The sequence below is a fragment of the Peromyscus californicus genome, unplaced genomic scaffold (assembly GCF_007827085.1).
Source record: "Peromyscus californicus insignis strain IS unplaced genomic scaffold, ASM782708v3 Scaffold_21__1_contigs__length_65335640, whole genome shotgun sequence".
Classification (NCBI taxonomy): domain Eukaryota; kingdom Metazoa; phylum Chordata; class Mammalia; order Rodentia; family Cricetidae; genus Peromyscus; species Peromyscus californicus.
In genome coordinates, this window is record NW_026294514.1 from 40,189,545 (window position 1) to 40,200,810 (window position 11,266).

Below are 11,266 nucleotides of genomic sequence, written 5' to 3' on the forward strand. Positions count from 1 at the left end.
AGACTAAGACACACACCAAGACTGGAACTGAGTCAGCACAAAACTCTTTTTTTTTTTTTTTTTTTTGGTTTTTCGAGACAGGGTTTCTCTGTGTAGCTTTGCTCCTTTCCTGGATCTCACTCTGTAGACCAGGCTGGCCTTGAACTCACAAAGATCCACCTGGCTCTGCCTCCCGAGTGCTGAGATTAAAGGCATGCGCCACCACCGCCCGGCTCTTTTTTTTTTTTAAATGTTGAATGCTGTTTATTGAAGGAGGTTTTTGTGGGTTTTTTTTTTAAATTTTCCGGAGCTGAGGACCTAACCCAGGGCCCTGTGCTTGCTAGGCAAGTGCTCTACCACTGAGCTAAATCCCCAACCCCGGGAGGAGGTCTTAAATACAGTCTTACAGCACAATGGGAGAATCCAGGGCAGAAGTTCGCTACTGATGTTTTACAATCTTGCATCTAAGCTGTTAACGCCCAATACAGCATGAAACTCTTGCCATGAAGAATTGTTGTATGTTCTGAACAGCTCAGCAAGTCAGAAAAAGGCAAACAAACAAGAAAAAAAAAAGAGTAAGATTAGAGTTGATCAAAAGATTATCTTCAGATTCCACAAGTATGTACTTTGAAAGGAAAACCATTGGGAATACAAATGTATTTCATTTACACCCACAGTAAACAATTAGAAAATGTGACCAATACCTGTTACATACATGTAATGAAGTAGCATATTATATCTTGCAAATATGTTCAATTATTACACACTAATAAAAAAAAAGTGTTTAGGGAAGTGGAAATGCTAATCATTCTGGTTTGATAATTACAAATTGTATATGTGTACCTAATTATCTTACTATATCCCATAAATATACACAATTATTAATAATAAAATTTAAAATATAAAATATTTAAAAATATTAATTGATCCCCTCAAATATGTGTAGGAATATGTTAAAAATGTGCAAAACCACTGTATCAAAATCTCACAATGTAGGACTGGGGAAATGGCTCAGTGTGTGAAGTGATTGCCACAGAGAGCATGGAAATGTGAATTTGGATCCCCAGTACCTCCGTGTAAAGGTCAGGCACAGAGGTTCCTACCTGTGATCTAAGTAACTGGAAGCAGAGACAGTAAGACCCTGGTGTAGCAGGAATCTTAGAGAGTCTTATTAATAAAATCAAACCCAGGGCTAGTTATTGGGGTCAATGCTGGTAGATCAGACAGAACAAGCCACAGCTACCTCACCTCGCTGGATCCTCAGCTGGTCTTGTCTCCTCAGACTGGAGGCCTCTGAGTCCTCATCCAGAATGGGTCTCAGCTGAACTGCTACTCGAAAGCCTGAATGCTTAACCAGCCAAATGCTTAACCAGCCAAATGCTTCTAGTTCCTGGTCCTCATGCCTTGTAAACCTTTCTGCTTTCTACCACCACTCCCTGGGATTAAAGGCTTGCTTTCTGGGATTAAAGGCATGATAAGTCACCATGCCTATCTGTATCCTTGAACACATGGATTTCTGCCTCTGGAATGCTAGGATTAAAGGTGTGTGCTACCACTGCCTATCCTTTATGTTTAATATTGTGACTGCTCTGTCTCTGACCCCAGATAAGTTTATTAGCATGCACAATATTTGGGGGAATACAATACCACACCCTGGGGGCTCACCACCAGCCAGTCCAGCCGATCAGTGAACTCCAAGTTCATCGAGTCAAACTGTCTCAAAAAAAAAAAAAAAAAAAAACAAGGTGGAAAGTGAGAGAGAAAGACACTGGTGTCTGCCTTTGGCCTCCATACATGCACACATAGGTACAGGTACTGGCAGACACACATGCACCCACATGTACATCACAAATGCACATCAAATCTAAGAATGTTGAAGAAACCTAAATGAACAGAGCGCCACAACACACTAATGTATTAAAGACTTGGGATAATGTACTCAAGATTTAGAATCTACATTAATGGATTAAAATATGCAAGACAGCTCTCCAAAACTGATCAATATATTGAATACATTTCAAAATTTTTAATTCTAGCAGGTTCCTTTGGCATAAAAGTTTCCAAGTTAGTTCTAAATTTTATTTGGAAGTGAAAAATGCCAAGAGTATTGAAGAAAATGTTGAAGGAGAAAAATGAAAGGTCATCAACTACTGGACAAGATTTATTATAATGCTGTAGAAATTAAGTATTGTCGACAAGGGTAGCTGAAAGGACAGAACAGAGAAGACAGAATCAGCCCACACTAAAAGCGATGCCTGATTTAAGGAAAAGCACACACTGCTAACTGGTGTAGGAAGGATAGTCTGTCCAATCAGAGGTTTGGGGGCAAGTGGGAATCTAAATATACAGAATTAATCTTGATCTCAGACAAAATCCCAGAATAGAGAGGGGTAGGTGGCTATGAAATCCCAAACTAACCTAGGAACTACTGATACTTGATAAAACTTCTGGATGGTGGAGGTCCAGCTTTCTTTAAGAGTGTGTAGCCCTTGGCAGGTCAACCATGACCCCACACCTAGGAGTATGTGGACAGCACAAATTGAAATTGATTAATTAATTTTTTAAAAAGGGAAGAAACAAATTGGGGAGGATAGGGAGGTAGGGACTGATCTGGGAAAAGCGAGGAGAGGAATAATGACCAAAATACATTGCGCGGCATTTCTGAAGTGTGTATATATATACATATATGGATATATAGGACTGTGTATGACTATATGCCTTAAAACCACATACTGTGGCCAGGCAGGGGTGGCTCATGCCTTCAATCCCAGCACTCGGGAGGCAGAGCCAGGTGGATCTCTGTGAGTTCGAGGCCAGCCTGGTCTACAGAGCGAGATCCAGGACAGGCACCAAAACTACACAGAGAAACCCTGTCTTGAAAAAAAACCGAAAACAAACAAACAAAAACAAACAAAACAAAACCAAAAACCATGTGCTGCTCACGGGTCACTTACAAGCCCTTTGGCAGGGCCCCAGGATATAGAAGGTATTAAAATCTATGCCATCCACCGAAACTATGATTTCTCTGTGGATATAAACACGTCATCTTAAGTAAAAAATTTACATTTCGGTCCTTGGAGTTTTCAAGTTTGGGAAATTCACCTTTAACTAGTCGGACCATACAACTGGTGAAAGTCAGGGGAAGCTAGAAGTTGGGGGCGCGCATGTGTAAGGCTACCCCACGCAAGTTAAGCAAGTGTTTCATCACATCAGAAGAAAGAAATCGCTACTGTGTTCTTGAAAAATCCAATTTGTCCTGAAACAAATCATCCTACAAAATGACAGCTCATGCTCAAAAGGTCACGAGGCTAGCGATGCAGTGTTCCCGTGTTGAACCACTCATTCAATAATATCGACTCTCACCTGGGGGTTAGAGTCCGAAAGGAAAATATCACATTATGCACGATTTTTATTTGTGCTACATACATCAAACTCAAAATAAACCACATTAAAGCAAGCAGGAGAACGGGCTTGGGTGTCCCGCTGAACCTTAGGAAATGCCGGGATATCTCTGGTTCACATGAGCATCGCAGGCTGGAGTTTCTTAACTTGATGCAGAGGAGATAGCTCATCCTCTGTTTTCAAATGTTTGTCTGGTCTTTGGCTATAATATCATAGTTTTCAATGGTGGGTATAATTGAAAAAATGTCAGATCTTGCTGAAATTTACAGTTAGGTGAAAGCCTCATTTCCTCGTCTCTTCTTTCCCTTGACTTCCACCACAATCCTAAGAACATTGTTGTCAGGTAAGAAATATGGCATAGGGAGCAGATGTAATTTACTGGATCTAAATCCTTTATAAGAAATTCTATTAAAAAAATCATATGTACAGAGCCCAAAGCTGAGAGTCAAAGGTCAGAAGTATGTTATGAGTCTTTACCCCATTTCTTCCAACAACATTAAGATAAAATAGGGGTAAGATTAACCAAGAAGACAGACAACTTATATCCTGGACAGTAGTTATTTTCTGTTGTGGACCCAAAGGTGAACCCACAGGACTCCGGTAGATAGTTTCAAACTTATGGCTGTGCAGACACTGGATACAGTCATGGGTCACAAAGAAAAAAAAAAAAACATGGATGTGAGAAAGCGACATGTATGCTCGGGGCAGGGAATGACAGAAATAAGAGAAGGGGTGGGTGAGAGTAAACAATGTATGTGTGCATGTACAAAGTAGTCAATGAACTAATTTAGCCAATTAAAAAGACATTGAAAAACCAAAAAAAAAAAAAAAAAAAAAAAACTCAGCCGGGCGGTGGTGGCGCACGCCTTTAATCCCAGCACTCGGGAGGCAGAGCCAGGCGGATCTCTGTGAGTTCGAGGCCAGCCTGGGCTACCAAGTGAGTCCCAGGAAAGGCGCAAAGCTACACAGAGAAACCCTGTCTCGAAAAAACCAAAAAAAAAAAAAAAAGACATTGAAAATAAGCATAAATGGAAGAGCATCTTCAGTTTGTGAACTGGAAGACTGACTATTATGAAAATATCTACCCGGCCCCAAATAATTCCAGCCAAGGCAACTCCTATAAAAATTCAATGGTGTTTTTTGCTGCAATAGAGAAATCCTTCCTCAAATGCACTGTTTGAATCACAACTGATCTCAAATAGCTGAAATAATATTGAAAAGGAAGAACAAGGTTCGAGTTATTACAACTTCCTTATTTCAAAACTTATAAAAGTTAGGCATTGCACACCTTTAATCCCAGCACTTGTGAGGCAGAGGCAGTGTTTGTTCAAAGCCAGCCTTGTCTACACAGTGAGTTTCAGGGCAGCCAGGGCTATGTAGAGAGACCCTGTTTCAAACAACAACAAGCAAACAACCCAAAATCTTATAAAGCTGTAACACTCAGGATAGTGTGGTAGTGACAAAATGATGGATACACAACTAATACAGCAGAACAGAGAGCATGGAAGTAACTTTGTGTGCATGGTCAAGTGTTTTCCAGTGGATGCCAAGACCATGCAGTAAGGAAAAGAAAGGCCCTTCATCAAATGACATTTGGTCAATTAGACATCCATACGCAAAAGACCCAAGTGCAAAAATCACCTCAAATGGGTTAAAGTCACAAACACAAGACCCAACACTGTAAAATAAGGGAAAAGCCTAGAATTGAGCAACAATTTCTTGGGTTTGATATAAAATATGATATGAAAAACATAGGCAGCAAAAATAGATGAACTGTACTCCATCACAATTAAAACCATTCACGATCAAAATGCACTTCCAGTAGAACAAAAGGGCAATCCACAGAAATAAAAATATTTTCATTTCCCTCAACTAATAATTTCATATACAGACTATACAGAGAGGCCTTCTATAGCTCAAACATTCTGATTTTAAAGGCTATAACTTATGAATATGGAAATGCAAACCACATTTATAATGAGATACCATATCATGCCTATTAGTGTGGATATTAGTTAAACACACACACACACACACACACACACACACACACACACACACACACACACCAGAAAACCTTGTGTGTTGATGGTTGGAATGTAAAAGATGTGACCACAGTCAAGAACAATATAGAGTTCTTTAATGTACTCAACATAGAATTTTAATAAAGATTAACATATCAACTTCTGAGCAGATGCTAGAAGAATTGAAACCAAGGTCTTAAAGACACACACACACTTACTCTGGCAGTATTCATAGTAGCCAAACAGAAGAAGCAGTCCAAGTGTCCATGGAGGGACAAATGGATAAGCCAAACGTCATACATAGATGTAAAGCAGTATTATCCAACTTTACAAAGTTGAATACTATAAGGGGAAGAAGTTCTCATGCATGCCACAGTGTAGACAAACCATGATAATGGAAAAAAAAAGAGCCAATCAGAAATGGGCAAATACTACATGAATCCCTCAATATTATGTAGCTAAAGCAGTCAGATTCTTAAAGATGGAAAGGAGAATGGTGGTTTCTGGGACCACCTGAGGATGGAATGGGAACTGACGCATGTGGTGCAGTGCTCCAGTTTGGGGTGATGAAAAAAATCTGAAGGTTTTTGATGGTGATGGTTGGAAAGCATGGGAATATGTGTAATGTCATAGGACCGTATACTTAAAATGACTAAGATGATAAAGTTTTATGTAATGTGTATTTTTTAGCCCAATGAAAAAATTGCAGACAACCTTGCAAGGACAGTTTAGGATAATAGAAGACAACTAAGTTATTCTGTATCCTATATGATAAGGTCTTTTCCTAAGTCATACATTGCTGTGGGATGTCTTTCTGTATGCTGTGAATATGTGCTGCTCTGATTGGTTGATAAATAAAGCTGCATTGGCCTATGGCAGGGCAGGATGGAGCCAGGTGGGAAAATCCAAGAGAGATGATGGGAGGAGAAAGGAGAGTAAAGCAGATGCTGCTAGCTGCTGCCAGGAGAAGCAAGATGTAAAGTACCAATAAACCACTGCAAACAAAGCAAAACTTGACATTGGGTCAATAGTTAATGTGCACTTATCACATGAATCATATATCAATGACCTTTACCTCTAGCAGCACTGACCCTGGTTCCTTGTGAATGGTAGGTGCTAAAAAAAAATAGCTACTGATGTAATTATGTGTCTAATGAGAAAATTGATGTATGTTGTGTCATAAATTCATGCCAGTAAAACAAGACTTTTCCTGTGCTTCAAGGAATATATTATTCTATTTTACCCATGATACCATTGATTGTAGGATGTCACACAATCTATTCCAATACACATCCCAATTGCAAAGATTTTTAGGAACATGAAAAAGTAAGCATCTTCTAATTCAAGGAATGTAGTATAAGCCCTAGAATTTTTATATTACCTGTTGTAATATTTGCCTTTCTGCATAGAAATCTTGGGATGAATAAAAATAATCCCAAATGGCATTATTTTATTTTTTAAATATTTTTTAAATTAGCATAATATTGTTAGACACCACTTGGGCATTTTCTCGCAGCATGTATTTTAGATGATTCTCTTCCCTTCTCACCTCCCTTCAGGTTCCCTTTCTTTGATATCTCCCCTTACATCTTCTATCCATTTTCACGTCCCATGCCTTCTTGTCCTCCCAGCCTCCTTTCTCAGCACCTCTTTCTACCAGCTATTGGTCCCCTATCTTAACTAGCTAAATATCTCCACAATTATGAGAATATTTTGCTAACTAACTAAAATGAACTATTAGTTTAAAATATGTTTTAAGAACTAGTGGGCACATGCCTATATATAGTCCCAGCTACTACTCTGGAGGGTGATGCAGAAAGATCACTTGGGCCATGAGTTCAAGACCAGCCTAGGGAACATAATGCCAGATAGCTATCTCAAAAAGAAAAAGGGACTAGTGGAATGTTTCCAGTGCACTCTGATCTTTACTTAGAAAACAGAGGCATGGCTCACGTACTGTCTTTGTCAAGGGTAAAGAGCCTTTAAAAGGCAAAAACCAGGTAACATATCACAAAGCCCATGCACATTAATTCTGCATTTCTGGGCCTGTTTCTCTCTTCCCTGTCTCCAGGTTTACTCTCCTCTCTAGCTCCCTAGGAAGTCAGTGCGGGCCCCCTCACTGCTTTCCCTGGTCTCCTGGTCTCCACTAGAAGACAATGGCATGCTTCCTTCTCTTCTTGTGTCATGAGAATGTGTATGTGGAACCTGATAAAGCAATAACATTGAAAAAAGTGGACTAAATATCATGAGGATTTACAGGGATATTAATCTTAACCCATTTCTAAGAACAAATGTTTGTCTTAGCACTATGCCATTTGGATAAAAGGAAACTCAAATGTTTCTGCGCAGTAAAAGAAACTACCAGTAGAGCAAACAGGCAGCCCACGGGGTGGGGGAAAGTCTTTCTTAAGGATACCTCATAGCAGCAGCTGTAGACGAATTTCTAAACAGTCTTATTAAATAGGAAACACAGAGCCATATACAGGGGTAATAGCCGAAGAGATCAGAGAAATAGCGAAGAGCCACTGACTAGCCTTAACTTACCACCAAGCTGGATTAGCCACCGACTAGTCTTAACTTACCACCACGGCTGCAGGACTGGTGGGTAAGAGAGACTTGTCCTGACCATGGGCCAGGTGGGACACAGAAAACTTCAGCTACAAGCAGCTAATATTCAGAATGTGTGAAGAACTTTACAACTTAAACACCCAAAGAATCCAACAAGTTTCTAGGGTAAGCTTATATGGGAGAGTAAGAGTACACTGTCTATAAGAAGAGCCTGGCCTCAGTCAACAGGCGGTTAGGGATGTAGCATGCATGGACCCTGCAATCCATCCTTTGTGCTCTTGTGGTCAGGGTCACACCCGAGTACCCTCTATGTGATCAGCAGGTAGTCATTGTGTTAGTAGTGAATTATCTATTCACTCTTTGATAGTCTCTAAAGGAAAAAAAATGTAAGAAATAGCATAGAACTCTATTCTCAGAGGTGGCCCACATAGTATTTTACAGGTATCTTTGGAAATGTTACCCCCTCCACAGCTGCACACTCTCTCCTATTGTGTTTTATTCTGTGAGTGGATACAATGATCAAGGGCAAACGGAACAAAATGAACAAAATCACCTTTGCGCATGTATAATTTGAGGGCAGCACTCACACTGTCATTGTCTCTATTGAGCACAGAATGATAGGGCAAGGTAAAAACAAGGGCTTTGGTACTTTTACAATAACTGCACGGAGGCAACGTACTTCAATAGGAAAGTGGGAAATGCCAAAGGCATCCGTTCCGCTTTATTCCTGTTACCTGTAATTTCAGTGACATCTGACGGAAGGTTGAACTTTCAAAAAGCACACATAGATCCAGGCCCCGTCACTGAAGGCTTCGCAGTGCAGACGGACAGCATGCAAGGAATGTTTCCCTCCTGCCGGAAGAGCAGCCACCGTTGACTTTACAAGAGCCGCATCTCACAGGGCAGCCCATGGCTGGAGTCTTCCCTTCATTCTCTCTTGCGCTTTAAGTTCCTGGTTTCTACCTCATGCTATTTCATTTTCCTCACTGAGTGTTAATCCTCGGCTACTAACTTTAAGTAGGTTGGACTGCAACATTAAGTTCTTTCTGTTTACAGATAGGTTTATCTATTTTCATTTTTACAATATATTACTTTATATTTTTTAAATGTGGATTGGTATTTTACCCATACCACATACCACGCAGTGCATGTGAAGGTCAGAAGAGAACATTAGATTTATTGGAATTCGAGTTACAGACAATTTTTGGCTATCATGTGGGTGCCAGAAATTGAACCTGGGTCCTCTGGAAGAGTAACAAGTGCTCTTAACTACTAGGCCACCTCTTCCGCTCATATTTCTTTTCTTTGGAGGCAGGCTTTCGTGGGGCCCAGACTGGCTTTGTACAGCAAGCATGAGATACTCAGTTCAAGCCTTACTGCTGAAAAAACAGAAGACTTTGTTAGATATTAAGGGTAATTAATGGAGGACTCTGACTAGACTGATTTAGGATTCTTGCAAAAATTAGACAATTCAAATAGTAGTTGTGTATTCATTCAAATACTCATGGACTCCAGAAGTCAAGGGCTAGCAGAGAAAAGAGTTCAGAGGAGTCTGATGACGATTTGGTCTGGGAGAGGATCTTCAAAGAGGCATCCATCTCAAAGCCTGAACCTGAACCTCTGAAGTGGCCTTATTTGGAAATGGTCGCTACAGATATAACAAGTAAAGAGTTTGTGATAGAGTATGATGACCCATTAACTTGGCAGGACCAGTGTCCTTAGGAGAAGAGGAAGATGCACAGAAAAAAAAGGTTGAGAATGTCACGTGATGACAGAGGCAGAGATTTGACTCAGTGCATCCTCAAGCCGAAGAGCACCAAGGATTGTTGCAGAGTACCCAAACCTGGAAGTGATAAGTACGGAGTCTCCACTATGCCTTCATGTTAGCGTTCTGCACTCCAGACCTTACATTTTATCCTTTTACTACTGTCTGTGTAAGGAGGGAGCAGATGTGCTGTCCACATATCCATCTGTCCGTAGTTGTGATCATCTATCTGTTTCTTCATTTGTTCATTAATCAATCACTTCAAATGACAGCAATTACTATGTGTAGATGATTTATAATTGAGTGATGCAATCACACACCTTTCACAAATGAAAACTAACCCTAGTTAAAAATGTACTTAACTCACCAAACCTACCCAAGCACCCTAGCCCGGCAACTGGGACCTGCAGAGTACTGTTGTTTCCTCTTGTGATGGTGGAACAGAGTGGGAGCTGTGGTTCCCTGCCTCCGCTCAGCATCATTTTAAAAAAATCACTAAGCTAGAAAAATGTCAACATTTAAAATTTCAAGTATGGTTTCTACTGATCACATATTATTTTGTGCCACAATAATATTTAAAAAGAATGGCGGTGGCGCACGCCTTTAGTCCCAGCACTCGGGAGGCAGAGCCAGGCGGATCTCTGTGAGTTCGAGGCCAGCCTGGTCTCCAAAGCGAGTTCCAGGAAAGGCGCAAAGCTACACAGAGAAACCCTGTCTCGAAAAACCAAAAAAAAAAAAAAGAATGACTGTTAACTGTCATAAATGAAGCCTGCCCATACTAGACACTGAATACAGGTATCTCTCAGCAGGCAAAGAAGGGAAAGATACAACTTCTAGTCCAAAAAATATATTTACTTATTTAATTGTTTGGTACAGGGCCTTACTATGTAAGTCCTAGCTGGCCTGGGACTTGCTCTGTCAACACAGTTGGGCTCAAACAAAGATCACTTGTGACCACATCCCAAGTTCCAGTATTAACAGCATGTGGCACCACAGTGGGCCTAAGGAGTTTCTCGTCTCAGGGGACAAGGGAACATGGGCATGAAGGAGGGATTTGCAATGTCTGATGTGTGGAGATGGAGGTGGATGATAACCCCAAAAGACTTTACAGTGAACAAACCCATGAAGATAGAAAGGGTGGGAAAATGTAAATCAGACACTGAAATAGAAAATGCAGTGTTGAAAGGGGATTTAGAATTTACTCATTCTGTCTCTTCGCTATAAATACATAAGTTGGTGCCTTTACAATTTGCTACTGGTTCAGCATCTCAGAATTCATGGTGGAGCCAGGACCAGTGCCAGGGGACGGAAAACCATGTGTGCCATGCTCCACACAAAGGCTTCGTCTGTCCTTCTTTACCCTTCAACACAACCCCCATTCACAGATAAGGAAGCTCAAGGTCAAGGTCCAGGAAGGAAGAGCGATCCAGGAAAAATGGATTATCTACTGTGGTGATATTTTGTTTGTGCTCTAACAAATAAAGCTTGCCTGAAGATCACAGGGTGGAGCTAGCCATTAGCTAACCCT